This window comes from Petaurus breviceps, unplaced genomic scaffold (genome assembly GCF_028583685.1).
Source record: "Petaurus breviceps papuanus isolate PSGF00001 unplaced genomic scaffold, PetGlider_PUasm1.0 188, whole genome shotgun sequence".
NCBI classification, from domain to species: Eukaryota; Metazoa; Chordata; class Mammalia; order Diprotodontia; family Petauridae; genus Petaurus; species Petaurus breviceps.
In genome coordinates this window covers 9,045,442-9,059,776 of record NW_027185804.1, presented here as the reverse complement: position 1 = coordinate 9,059,776, position 14,335 = coordinate 9,045,442, and the positions used below count along the sequence as shown (strand labels likewise).

The following is a 14,335-nucleotide window of genomic DNA, read 5'->3' as shown; positions in this document are numbered from 1 at the left end:
TGCTGGAGTTCTCTCTGCCAAATGCAGAGTAATTCATAACTTCTTCACTGCCTTAGTAATAGTTTCATCCTTTAATAAGTAGAAAAACTGGAGAGGATTCTGGGAAGATGGTGCAATAGGTCAGAAAGTTCCAAGCTCTCCAGATTTTCCCCACAAACAAGGTAAAATAGTGCCTTAGTGAATACAGAGTGGTTAAATATAAACAGTAATTGGGGCAGAACAATAGTCCTCCCAGAACAATAGGAGAAGAATGGTAAAATAATCCCAGGACTGAGATTTGGCCCCTGTGAAGAATAAATACCTCCAGGCTAAACAAACTTTCCTGCCAAAACAGTAAGCAGAGAGCCCTGGGGCTAGCTGGGTTGGGAGGTAGTCCCAGTCACAGGAAATTTCACCACCAGTACAGTGTAGGGAATCTGGCAACTGAGCAGGGGGACATTGAGGGAACCTTTGCTGATAAGTGATGCCAGGTCCAACTGTGCTGACAAGACATGGCTCTGGGCAAGAAAGAAACAGCACACTCCCGGTGAGCACAGAAGCCGTGGGGCAGGGATGCTGCTGGTTGTGTGCACTTATAGGAACACAGAGTTCTTGGTTTCAATTCCAGGTCAGAGGGGACAACTGAAAGGGGATCTGAGGCCAGAGGCATTATCCCCCATACCCTAGGGCTAGAAGGGATTGGACAGTAGTCCAGTTGTACTCAGACTTCATCAGATCTCATCTGGAATGGTGTATTTGACTCTGGGAGCTGCAGTTTAAGAAAAACATTGATAAAATGGAGAGCATCCAGGGGAAGACAACGAGCATTGGGAAAGATTTCGAGTTCACATCATATTATGATCAGTTGAAGTAACTGGGCATGTTTAGCCTGGAGAAAAAAAAAGCCTCAAGTTAGGTGAGAAGGTGGAATGGAAGACTTCTTAACTGTCTTCAGGTGTTGAAGGGCTTTCATGTGGAGAAAAGATTAGACTTGCTCTGTTTGACCCCAAAGGTCAGAAGTAGGAGCAATAGGTAGAAGCTGAAAAGAATGCAATTTAGGCTGGATTTCAGGAAAAACTTTCTAGAAATTCAAGTTGTCCAAATGTGTAATGGGCGACCTACTAGATAAGTAGTAGATTCCTCCTTGAACATCTGCAAGAAAAGGTTAGGTAGCCCCTTGTGAGGCATGTATGCTATAGTAAGGATTCCTTTAGAGTGTGAGTTGGATTAGATGCTTGCTGAGGTCCTTTCCAGTTCTCAAATTCTGGGACTCTCTACAAATTATTGGGCAGTCATGAGAAATCACGAAGGAGAATGGAATTATGTATTCCAAAAATCAAGGGAACCCAAGCTATGACTCAAAAATGAGTTGAAGATAATTATCAGTGGGGGAAAAATGACCAATCAAGAAAAAGAAACATTTGAGGCATTCACTCACACTCACTAAAAGTCAGATAGACGAATACTCAACCCGAAAATACTCCCAAACAATAGAAGTACAAGAAAAGTAGGTACAATTATCAAAGGAAAGAATAATAAAATCAATTATGCCATTTTTAGAGGTTATTGCTTTTAAAAAGAAGAGGAATGACGTGTGGGGTTAAAAAAAGAATAAAAAGAGATTATCAAGGAATCAAAAAAGGCATAAGAGGATAAAGACATAAACGATCTCAAAGAATCAAAAGACATGAATGTAGAAATGCTTAATTGAGGTACCATGGGCTAAATATTTCTTTCCCCCTTCCCTCTCACTGATCTCTTTTGGGGTTTCTTTCCATTTTATAAACTGGGAAACAAACACAGAAATGAACTTATGTCCAGTCACCAGCCAGGCTTCCCTGACAGCTGTCCCAGTGGCCAATTCACCACTGACAGAAGCCATCCTACAGGATTCCCAGTCTGTTTCCAATACATCAGAATGAATTCTATTAACATTTTTTACTCATTTTAAGAGATTTGAACAACTGTCTTTTAAGATTCCTTGAAGAGGTGGCTAGGTGGTATTGTGAATAGAGTGCCGGCCCTGGAGTCAGGAGGACCTGCATTCAAATTCTGCCTCAGACACTTAACACACAGACAAAAATAAAAAACTAGCGGCGTGACCTTGGGCAAGTCACTTAACCCCAAATGCCCTACCTTCCCCCCCTCCAAAAAGCAAAAAAAAAAAAAAAGATTCCTTGAAATATCACATGTAGGCTCTTTTTCGATTTTGGCATTCAGATAGCATATTTTTTTTTTGCCTCAATCTTTTTTCCAGGTCAGTTGTTTTTCCTATGAGATACCCGCCATTTTCTTCTATTTGTCTCATCCCTTTGACTTTGTTTTTTGATATTTCTTGCTGTCTTATGGTGTCATTGGCTTTTATTTAGTCAATTCTAGTTTTCAGGGATTTTGGTGCTTGGGCAAGGTTTTATACCTCTTGTGCCAAACTGTTAATTATTTTTACAATTTTTCTTCCATAGCTCTCATTTCTTTTCCCATTTTCCCCTCAAGTATACTCATTTTATTTACAAAAAAAAAATATTTTAACTTCTTTTTCAAAAACTCTTGCTTCCTTGGCTCCAAGAGTTCTGGTTTGGTTTGTGCCCATACTGCGTTTTTCTCTTATGCTTTGCTTATAGATGTTTTGAAATTATTGAGGAAATTGATTCTGTATTTCATATTTGATTTTATTCTATAACTGTATTCTTTATTCTATTCTTCTCTGTCTCTGGGTAAAGTTCAGCTTCCCCTTCTCTGAAGAAAGAAAAACTCTGTCTTCAGTGTTCTCATAAAACATTATCTCAGCACTTCTTAACAAGGTTTGTGGGGTATACCTGAGAAGCCAGGACAACCTGATCTTGTCTCATCTTTAACACTTAAGGTGGCCTTATTGAATTCCCTAGTTGCCAATAAGCCTGCCCTTATCAGTAACCTCAGGATGTAGCTAGGACCTATACATTTTCTTTTTTTTTTTCCAAATGCTTTATTAACTTCTGATTTACATCATTCATTCCCACCAGATTTTGAGTTACAAATTTTCTCCCCATTCTTTCCCCTACCCACCCCCCCAAAATAGCTGTCCCACAGGATATCCCCTCCTCCAATCTGCTCTCTCCCAATTTTCTCCCATACCCCTTTCGACTTTCCCAGTGAATCTCTATGCCCCAGTGCCTGTATATCTTATTTCCCAATTACATGTAAAATAGTATTGATAATAGCATATATATTAATAGTATAATATGTATACTAGATAATAGTATATATATATATATATACACACACACACACATACACACATACATACATATTTGAATATTTGATTTTAAAACTTTGAATTCCAGATTCATTCCCTTCCTCCCTTGTCACCCACCCTTACTGGGAAGATAAGCAGTTCAGTATAGGATGTACATGTATGGCTAATGCAAAACAATAGCATAGTAGATATATTGTAAAAGAATGACTATATTTCCTTCCCTCCTATCCCACCTCTCACTTGTTCTATTCTCTACTTTTATTCCATCCCTTTTCAAAAGTGGGTGCTTCCAACTTCCCTCCCCCCAGCCTTCCCTCCCTTCCATCATTCCCCCTCTCATCCCCTTGCCCCCCTGCCCTTCTGTAGGGTGAGATACCCTATTTAATGTGTATTTCATTCCCTCCTCAAGTCAGATTCAATGGGAATATGGTTGACCCATTCCCTTTTGCCTTTCTATTCTTCCCCTCCATTGTAACCATTTCCCTTTGCCTCTTCTGTATGAGATAGTTGGCCCCATTCTGTCTCTCCCCATCTCCTTTCATTATATTCCTGTCTCACCTCTTAATTTCACCTTTTAAGTATCATACCTTCCTATTAAATTGGTCCTGTGCCCTCTATCTATGTATACCTGTAAACATATACACACATTCACATATGTATTCATATGCCCATATACCCTCATATATAGACATATATATATATATATATATATATATATATATATATATATATTCCCTTCAACTACTGAGAAAAGTTTCATAAGTTACAATTATTGTTTTTCCATGTAGGAATGTTAATAGTTCAACTTTGATAAGTTCCTTATGATTTCTTTTCCCTGTTTACCTTCTCATGCTTCTCTTGCTTCTTGTATCTGAATGTCAAATTTTCTGTTCAACTCTGATTTTTTCAGCAAGAATGCTTGAGAGTCCTCTATTCCACTGAATGACCATATTTTCCCTTGAAACATGATACTCAGTTTTGCTGGGTAAGTGACTCTTGGTTTTAATCCCAACTCCTTTGCCCTCCAGAATATCATATTCCAAGCCCTTCAATCCCTCAGTGTAGAAGCTGCCAGATCCTGGGTTATCCTGATTGTGTCTCCACAATATTCAAATTGTTTCTTCTTGGCTGCTTGTAATATTCTCTCCTTAATCTGGGAATTCTGGAACCTGGCTATAATATTCCTAGGAGTTTTCTTTTTGGGATCTTTTTCAGGAGGTGATCAGTGGATTCTTTCAACCTCTATTTTGTCCTCTGATTCTAAAACATCAGGGCAGTTTTCTTTGAGAACTTCCTGGAGGATGATTTCTAAGTTCTTACTTTGATCATGGCTTTCAGGTAGTCCAATAATTTTTAAATTATCTCTCCTGGATCTATTTTCCAGGTCGGTGGTTTTGCCCATGAGATATTTCACATTGCCTTCTATTCTTTCAATTGTTTGTATCTGTTTAACAGCATCTTGATTTCTCATAAAGTCATTAGCTTCCATTTGCTCCAATCTAATTCTGAAGCCATGATCCTCCTCATTGAGCTTTTGAGATTCTTTTTCCCTCTGGCAAATTCGACTTTTTAAGGCATTCTTCTCCTCATTGCCTTTTTGAGCTTCTTTTGCCATTTGAGTCAGTCTGTTTTTTAAAGTGTTATTTTCCTCAGTCAGGCTGTTGACTCTCATTTCGTAATTTTCTTGCATTGTTCTCATTTCTCTTCCCAATTTTTCCTCCACTTCTCTTATCTGCTTCTTAAGGTCCTCTATGGGCTGTAACCAGCTTGTATTTTCCTTTGAAGCTTTTTGTGCAGGAGTTCTGACTTCACTGTTTTCCTCCTGTTCCATGTTTTGCTCCTTTTCGTCCCCAAAATAGGAGTGTAATGTTGGAATCTTCTGTCTGCTTTGTTTCCTTTGCCTGGTCATGTTGCCACTCAGTCACTTGACCCCTGGGCTTTTTGCCACAGTAGGACTCTGCCACCAGACAGGGGAGCTTTTGTCCCAAATGCTGGGGTTTTCTCAGCTGCTGGAGGTATTAGGTGGGTACCCTCTCTGAGGTCTCCACATGCACTGGCAAGCTGGACATATACCCCAGGACCTCCACCCTAAACTGCAATCCAGAACCAAGCAGTTTAAAGCAAGAGTGATTATCCCTCAGACTGGTGCTTGGTCCCCCCTACACTCTGCAGGCCAGGAGCTGAAGCTGCCACATGGCACTGACTGGCTGTGCTGGCACCTCAGCGGTTTCTCGCCCCGGGGGCAAAAGCCATGCACTCCCACTTACTGGTCCCAAAGTCCAGACTGTACTGACCTCTCACTTTTCCTTTACATCTATGTGTTGATAAATCTGGAAATGGCCACAGCTGCTGCTGATCTGGAGTCCCTCCAGCCAAGGCTGGTCAGGTCCGCCCTGGGGCTAAAGCCTCAGGTGGGGCTGGGCTCGGCTCCCAGAGCCCTGTGCTGGCTGATTCCTGCAGGCCTGCTGGGCCAATGTCAGCAGGAGGTTAGCTTCTCTGTGTTATTTTGTGGGTTCTGCAGTTCCAAAGTTTGTTTAGTGTCCCCTTTTCACATGGATTGGGGAAGGTGGAAGCAGGAGCATCAGGGAGGTCCTGCTTCTATTCCGCCATCTTGGACCTATACATTTTCAAAAATATTCCTTAGAGGTAGGGGTAATCCTCATGGCTTGTGGGGGCTATGCCTGCTACCTTTGATGCAATCAATCATGATCTTTCATCTCTGTGATGCTGGTCAATTAGATGATTTCTGTTCTGTTTTTTGTTCTATGCTTATAAAACTGTATTGCACCCCAAATTCAGGGTCCTTTAGCCAGAGACAGGACCATTTGATCTATCTTTTATTATCATCCACATTTCCCTATTAATAAATGATATTTTTGCTCAGATAATTGCTTCCATTTACATCTTTGTTAAATTTCATTCCCAACATTATTATTCTTTTCTTCTCTATTTGTGTCTTGAGTTTCCTTGCTATCACAATAGCTCTTTAGGGTCAGATTCTGTTGTTGTTGCTGTTGTTTTTTCTCTTTCTTCTGGCCTACTTCCTGACTTTGGACTTGATGTTAGGGCTGGGTTCTGTAGCACTACTTCTTTTTCTTTTTTTGACGGGGGAAGACAAGGCAATTGGGGTTGAGTGACTTGCCCAAGGTCATACAACTAGTAAGTGTCAAGTATCTGAGGTTGGATTTGAACTCAGGTCCTCTTAACTCCAGGGTCAGTACTCTATTCACTGTACCAACTAGCTGCCCCTGCAGCACTTCTTAAGAGTAATGTGGGGCTGGTTCTCTTGCTACTCTCTTGAGGTATTGAGTGTTGTGTTATTCTGGGATCTCAAGGACAGGCTAAGGACCTGAAATTTTTCAGTGCTCCCAAAGTGGAAGGGATCCAGGGGAAGACCAACTGTTAACCCTATGGTGTGAGCTCTGCAAGTTTCTGATCTGAGTTTGGGTTTGAGCAAGAGTAGATTGCTGCTAGATTCAGCCCTTATCAGCAAACTGGAAAACTCTGCTGATTCAGAGCGACAGAATAGTAGGCTCCTCTTTGTTCTGGGATTCTTGCCCTGGTTATTCCTTTGCAGGTTGGGCTAGAAACTGGAAATGATTTCCCACTGTGCTTTTAGGGTCTGAGCTTTGCTGCTGCTGCTGCTGTTGATGCTTGCCTCCTCTGAACTTCCTCATTTCTCAGGACTCTGCCCAGGCCCTCCCTTCCAGGAATGTGATTACCACCCACAGGTACAGTCAGTTCTGGATCTGTGATCCAGAAGTAGCAATGACAGACTTGCCACTTGGCACCCTTCCCCACTGCAGTACCCCAGTATGGATCTGGGACCTCCTCCTGCCCTGATGCACAGCCTCTGCCTGGGTACCAGAGTTCTTTGGTGTGCTCTTGACCTGATCTTGTTATGATCTCCCTGTCTGTCTCCTTATGCCAACCTGCACTGGACAAATGATTCACTGTCTTTTTTTTTTTTTTTTCTGCGTTCCCCTATCAGGATTCGGTCTGGTACATTTTCTAGGTCTGTAGAAGAGTTTTGCAGAGAAGAGCTTGGCTGGGCTGTCTTCTGACCGTACTAATATTTTAAAAAGAAGATCATAAAATCATTGCTGTAGAGCTAGAATGGTACTTGGAAACCTTTGAGTCCACATACTTCCTTTTGCAGATGAGAAAAACAGAGACCTGGAGAGGTTGTAACTTGTGCAAAGCCAAGCAGGTAAAAAGAGGTAAGATTCTAATCAAGGTCCTGGAACTCCAAAAGCCATTTCTTTGTTTCCCCTTTTGTTATGGCTGCATATTGTGTTTGATCTCTTCCTTATTTAAGACAAGAGAGGGGGCTTGTAGCTCAGAAGAGGAAGCGATGTGATTATAGGTAATGAGGTGTTAATGTGTTAGCAAGGCATTCAGGTTGGTTATCAACTCATTCAGATTGGACTGTGACTTACCTAGAGTTACTTAGGGGCATGACCAGCCAAATACACCAAAGGTATTGTTCCCTACTGACTGAGATTGAGGCATTTATATTTTCTAAAAGGTTAGCAGGGTGTTGGCATCTTGGTAATACATTAAAACACCTTTTCCTCAGAAACTCCTCTTGGGTAAGAAGGAGGAAGAAAGCAAGCTCACTCTTCCTGCCCTTATCTCAATCATTTTTACTTGGAAAGAAACACAGACCAGACACAGAGAAAGCCACCTACTTGCTTGTAGCACGTTCCTAAGGAGATGAACAACCGCTAGGGGGCACACCTTGCAACTGTAACAGATGCCCAAGTCTCTGCATTGTGTTCATTTTCTTTTATTTTTAATTAATTAATTTTCTGTTAGTTTACAACATTCAATTCCAAAAGCTTTTGAGTTCCAAATTTTCTCCCCTTTCCTCTTCTCCCCCCTATCCCCTATGGCAGCCTGCAATCCAATGAAGGTTCTACAAATACCTTCACATTAAACATTATTCAAGTTGTAAAGGATTATAACCAATGGAATGAACGAGAAAGAAGGAACAAAACAAACCAAAAAAGAGAGAGAGCACGTAGTTTGCTTCAGTCCATTGTGTTCATTTTCTAAAGGAATCAAGCCCTTTTCGTGTAAATAATTGCGCTCTAAAGAAGGAAGCAAAAAAAAAATTTTTTTTTTAATATTTTTTGAATCAGGAAACAAAAACAGAAGTGAACTGATGTCCTGAGACTTGGTCTTTGGCCAGGCTTCCCAGTGTTCTGCTTAGCAATGACAGGGGTCATCCTACAAGATTGCCAATCCATTTTCAATACACCAGAAACATAGGAAGGCCAACTTTGTTGATCCATAGTAAATATCTCTGTCTTCAGCATGTCAATATAGAATCCCCTGTGAGGCTAGTAAGAGTGGATGGATGAGCCATTACATCATTATGGTAAAAGTGGTGAAAAGACCTTGGAGTCAGGAGAGGCCTTCCTACCTTCAAATTCTCACCCTGTCACTTCCTTGCTGTCTAAACAGCTAGGGAACACCTTCCTATCCTTCATTTTCTCATCTGTAAAATGGGGTATGTATCATACTTACCCGACAGAGTTGGGAGAGTCTAATGAGATAATCCATGCATCATGTTCTGATAAATTCTGCTACATTCATATGATGCAGTCTCTTGCTGCTTTGTAGTATAGGGTATAGCAGGAAAAATGTTGGATTTGAAGCCAGAGGACTTGGGTTCATATTTCAGCCAAGCTGCTACTTACCATCTGCATGATTTTGGAGAAGTCTCAACCTCTCTGGGCTATAGTTTTATCCTTTGTTTAGGAAAAAAAAGAATGGGGTGGGGAGAGAATGGGGGGGGCGGTCTAGCTGATCTCCAGATTTCCAAGGTTCCTTTCATGGAACTCTATGATTCTCTGCTCCTAAACAAAAACTGAGTCAAAGTTATTCTTCTATGCTAAGAGAGGTTCTGCTAAGCTATGGCAGGCAGCCTTTGGTTATCTTTCCTCACTAACTCTCATTACAACCTTTGTAGAAGCAGAGAGCTCAGATCAGTTCCCCAGGGCAAAGAAAGAAGGAATTGTGTTTAAGTGAATCTGAAAGCTTCTGGAACTTCCAAGTCTACCTCCTCCAGAAATGCAGCGCCCCCACCCCCACCCCCCTCGGCTTCAGAAGGGCAGCTAGGTGGCTCAGTGGATAGAGCACCAGGGTCTAGAGTCAGAAAGACTTGAATTCAAATCCAGCCTCAGACACTAACTAGCTGTATTTCCCTGGACAAATTGCTTACTCCTGTTTGCCTCAATTTCTTCATCTGTAAAACGAGTGGGAGAAGAAAATGGCAAATTCTTCCAGGTGGGAAAAGAACAGACAGATAGCTCTAGTGTCTGGTTCCTTGCCCTCTATCCTTCTCCAAGGGGGACTTTAATTCTTGCCAAGGAGAAGCTGGATGTAGGGACCAGAACCTCAGAGAAGGGGTAGGGTACTAGGCTGGAATTTCATTTATCTGCTCCCTTAAATATTATTAGTCCTGGAGATGTAATTCTAAGGTTCAAACTAAACTCTTGATCATTATTTCTTAATAGGGAAGGAGGGCCCCAGGTTTTAAATATAAGACCACGCCCTTCTCACCAAATGCCAATTCCAGAATGAACACTCATAGCAAATAGCAAAACAAACGAACAAGCAAAAACATTCATCTAAATCAATAGCTAAATTGAAATCAAAGAAAGCATACATTTAAGAATATAGACCAGATCATACAGATTAAAGGTTGCTAGGGCAAAGTAGATGGAGCCCCGGCCTGGAGTCAGGAAGACCTGAGTTCAAAATCTGACTTCAGACACTTACTGGCTTACTAAGCAAGTCACTTAACTCGGTTTGCCTCAGTTCCTCATCTATAAAATGAGATGGGGGAGGAAATGGTAAACCACTCCAGTATCCTTGCCAAGAAAATTCCAAATGGGGTCATGAAGAGTCAAACACAACTGAAAAATAGCTCAACAATGATAATACAGTTTCAAGTAGCTCTCCTTTTGGGAGTGCGATGTCTCAGCTCAAGCAAGAAAAAGAGGCCCCAAAGGAAATGTTCTAATATAGCAAGTTTCTGGGATATTATCAAAGTACATGTTAACTTCTTCCCAGAGTCACCTTCCCTTCAGAGGGACTGAAGAGATGGCTCATTTTCTCTCTCCATAAGCCAGAAGATGAACCCAAATGAATGAAGAGACCAGACCACACTTCTCTTCCACTTTCACCAACTTTATCCTCCCTTCCAAGCAGGTAAGGAGAGAATCCCATACCAATGGGTTTGGGGGCTAGGGTTATACCAGCAACCATATGAAGTAGAGAATGCAAATAAATTCCAGGCCACATAGAACATTATATGGAAAGACTTACCCATACTTGTTCTTGCGTGGGGGTAGCTATAACAATCTTCTTCCTTCCACCATTTCTCTTCTGCTCATTCAGAACCCTAATTACTCTGTGAACTAAACTGGACCAAAGGCCTTGCAGTGAAAGCAACAGAGACTTATGCTGTATGGACTGGGGATATATAGTGGAAAATACCACAGAATGATATGTGTGTACATGTTTTCTCCTCCACTAGAATGCATGCTGTACAAGTGTTCTCCCCTCTCTGGGCCTCAGTGTTTATATCTGTACAATGTAGGGAAGATCTCTGGCGTCCTTTCCAGCTCTGAAGGACTATATGATTCAAAGTCTGATTTCTTTTCCAACTGGGAGTAGTTCCTCTTCTTTCCATATGATGGCAACATTGAGAGTGTTATGTCCTGGGAGCTGGTCTGTCTGCCACTAGAGGTAAGGTATTGTATGGAGTTGGGGATGTAAGCATCCCGCCTTCTCAAGCTTTAAAGTAATGGATTTGCTCCAATTTGCTGTGGAGCAGAGTATGGTAAAAATAGAAAACAAGGTACAATCACAGAAACGATGCTTTTGATCACCATCAAAAGGCTTACTGCTGTTTTACTGAATTTTCTTAGTCATCTGGAAGCCGAAGAGGGGTGAGGGTGGGGAACGGCACAAAAATGTCATTATTAGCTGAGAAAAGATGCCGACTCTCAAGCAGCTGATCAAAACAGCACTTATTACTTTTAAAAACCTTTATATGTGAATATATTAAGAATAAAAAAGAACAAAGTCAGTGGAGAAATGTTTGAGTCAACAACCAAAGAAAAATGAGACTCAGAAGCCAGAGCATGTAGCAATCTTCCCTTCAACATAATCAGTTTAAGGCTTGTTGTTCACCCAAGAGGACCAATGACCCCACAGGGTGATGCCTTGATTTGAGTGAGCTGGATTTAAATGAGGCAGAGCTACACAAAGCCATCAGCCTCACTGTCTCTTCCAGAGTCATCAAAGTTCAAAGGCAAGACAAAAGTCAAGACAATTGGGAATGGCCCTGGATGCAGCAGATGACCTTGGCTTCTTCGATGTCTGACCAAGCTCCCAGCTCTCCACAGTGCCCCTTCATCGCCACTGGAACAAATTGTTTTCATTCACCCAGTCTACCAGGGGTAGTCTTCACATACTTGGGGTACACATCTCCCTAACTCATCTACTGGTTTGAGTCCTGGCAGTTAGCCTTAACCTGTTTAGCCCATCTGCTGAGACAGTTTGACGCCCATGGTCTCTGCATATGCTATTGCTTATTGGAGTCACAGGTGAGAATTGGGTAAAAGGTGGATGAGCAGCCCTGAAAAGGGCTCAGCAAGCCCTCACACCAGAGGTGCTAGGCCTCCTTGAACACCCCATATGCCCCAATTGATTTAAGGCAAATTGGTAGTGAAAGAACCTTGGACTTGGGAGTCAGGACCCCAGGATTCTCTGGTTCTGGCTCTGCCCCTATTTATCTGGGTAATTAGCATAGTTTCTGGCACAAAGTAATTGTTTAATAAATATTTATTGACTGACTAACCTGTGTGACCCTGGGCAAGTCCCCTCTTTTGGCTTTAGTTTCCCTTTCATTGTAGCCTGAAGGGATGGAGCATCTGTCATTTGTAGCATTAGGACATTGAACTTCTAGGCTCTGATGGTTTAAGTTCTATTATGTCCCAGGATTCCCTATGTTCAAAGGAACAGAAAGTTTGCTGTTCCCATTCAAAAAAGTTGGTGTTAACTAAGGAAGCAGTGACCTATGTTGTTGAGCCTTGGTGCCATATCTGGGTTTTTGACTGTGGACTGTACTAAGCCACACATAGACCCTTGCCCTCATTGAGCCAGGAAAGCTTTGTCCCCATCTTCTTGCCATTGAGCCTGGGGCCAGAGCTTCCATATGGGTCAGATGTATTATGGTGGACTAGAAAATGGGCCCATTAGACCTTTGGTTTTCAGATAGGTCTGTTTAGATTTCTGATGCTCACTTCCCTCCTCCTCTTTCTTTCTTTTTTAAAATATTTATTTATTTAAATTAATTTGTTTTTTTTTTCATTTACAAGATTCAGTTCCACATTTCCTTGAGTTTCAAATTTTCTCCCTTCCCCCCCACCATGGCGGCATACAATCAAGTATAGGATCTGCAAATACTTTCACATTAGACCATTAGTCAGGTTATAAAGAAGGATTGTAATGGATGGAATGAACAATGGGAAAGAGGAAACAAAACCAAACAAGAAAAAGACAGAGAGCAGGTAGTTGGCTTCAATCTGCATTCTAACTCTGTTCTTTCTAGTTCTTTTCCTGAATGTAGACATCTCTCTCCATCATGAGTCTTTTGGAGTTTACTTGTAGCCCTGCATTTCTGAGAAGAGTCTGGTCTATCAAAGTTAGTTGTCACACATACGTTGTGTCTGTAATTGTGTACAAATTCCTCCTGGCTCTACTCTTCTCACTCAGCATCAGTTCGTATAAGCCTCTCCAGGTAGATATGAAGTCCATCTGTTCCTCGTTTCTCATGGTACAATAGTATTCCATTACATTCACATACCACAACTTATCTAGCCATTGCCCAATTGATGGGTATCCCCTTAATTTCCAATTCTTTGCCACCACAAAAAGAGCTGCTATAAATATTTTTGTACATGTGGGTCTTCCTCCTCTTTCTGAAAGAGTCACTGGCGATACTGTTATCCTCCATGTGAGGATACCAAAGACATAGTGCGTTGCTCCATACCTGGAGCTAGCCCTTGGTTCCATTTAACTGGGATATAGAGTGTGTGACAAAAGCTATTGTGGTATACTTGTAAATAAGATGTGCAGCCCACACATGGACTAGACAATCATATAGTAGATTCAGACAAAGTCGAATTACCAGACTAAAGAATAGTCATTGATAGCTTGACATCACCTTGGCTAGAGGTCTTTAGTAGAGTGTGCCAAGGATTTGTTACTGGCTTTATGCTGTTTGATATTTTTTATCAATAGCTTGGATAAATGCATAAGTGGCATGATTGGCATATTTTCAGAAAACACAAAGATGGAGGGATAAATCATATGTTGGATGATAGAGTCAGGATCCAGAATAATCTCGACAGGTTGCATTGGGCCAAATTTATGTAAAGCCTTCCATTTGGGTTCAAAAAGCACAAGATGGGGGAGATGTGGCTAGGTGGGTCATCCGAAAAAAATTGGAGGAGTTTTTGTGTACTGGGGCCAACAATGCAATATGGCGATGAAGAGCAGCAACAATGATTTTAGGCTGAATTTTAAAAGTAATACTGTGCAAACATAGGAGGAATGATAGAGGCCCACTGTACTCTGCTCTGGTCAGATGAGAAGTGAGTTATAGTGCTCAGTTTGGGGTGCCCCATTTTCAGAAGCATGCTGCTTATCTGGAGAGTGTACGGAGCAGGGTGACCAGGATGGTGAAAGGCTTTGACACCATGCCATATGAGGATAAATTAAAGGAGGGTGAGCTTTCAGCTTGGACAAGGGAAGAGTCTGGAAGCTAGGAAAACTGTCCTCAAATATTTGAAGAGTTTTCAGTAAGGCAGAAGAAGTATCAGGGCTTATTCTGCTCCATTCCAAAGGGCAATATTTGAAAGGCAATGTGTTCCAATAAAAAAGCGAGAGAGGGAGAAGGAGAGGGAGACAGAGACAGAGACAGAGACAGAGACAGAGAGACAAAGAGACAGAGACAGAGAGGGACAGAGAGAGAGAGACAGACAGACAGACAGACAGAGACAGAGAGAGAGACAGAGACAGAGAGAGAGAGGAGAGAGT

At 41.7% G+C, this 14,335-nt stretch overlaps 1 long non-coding RNA gene across 1 annotated transcript; it reads left to right on the top strand.

Moving 5' to 3' along the window:
• The first annotated feature begins 7,210 nt into the window (after window positions 1–7,210).
• LOC138163393 (uncharacterized) lies at window positions 7,211–11,304 on the top strand. The gene is made up of 3 exons (XR_011168874.1): window positions 7,211–7,434; window positions 10,298–10,435; window positions 10,764–11,304. It is a non-coding gene; the product is annotated as an uncharacterized lncRNA (long non-coding RNA).
• Window positions 11,305–14,335: the final 3,031 nt, after the last annotated feature.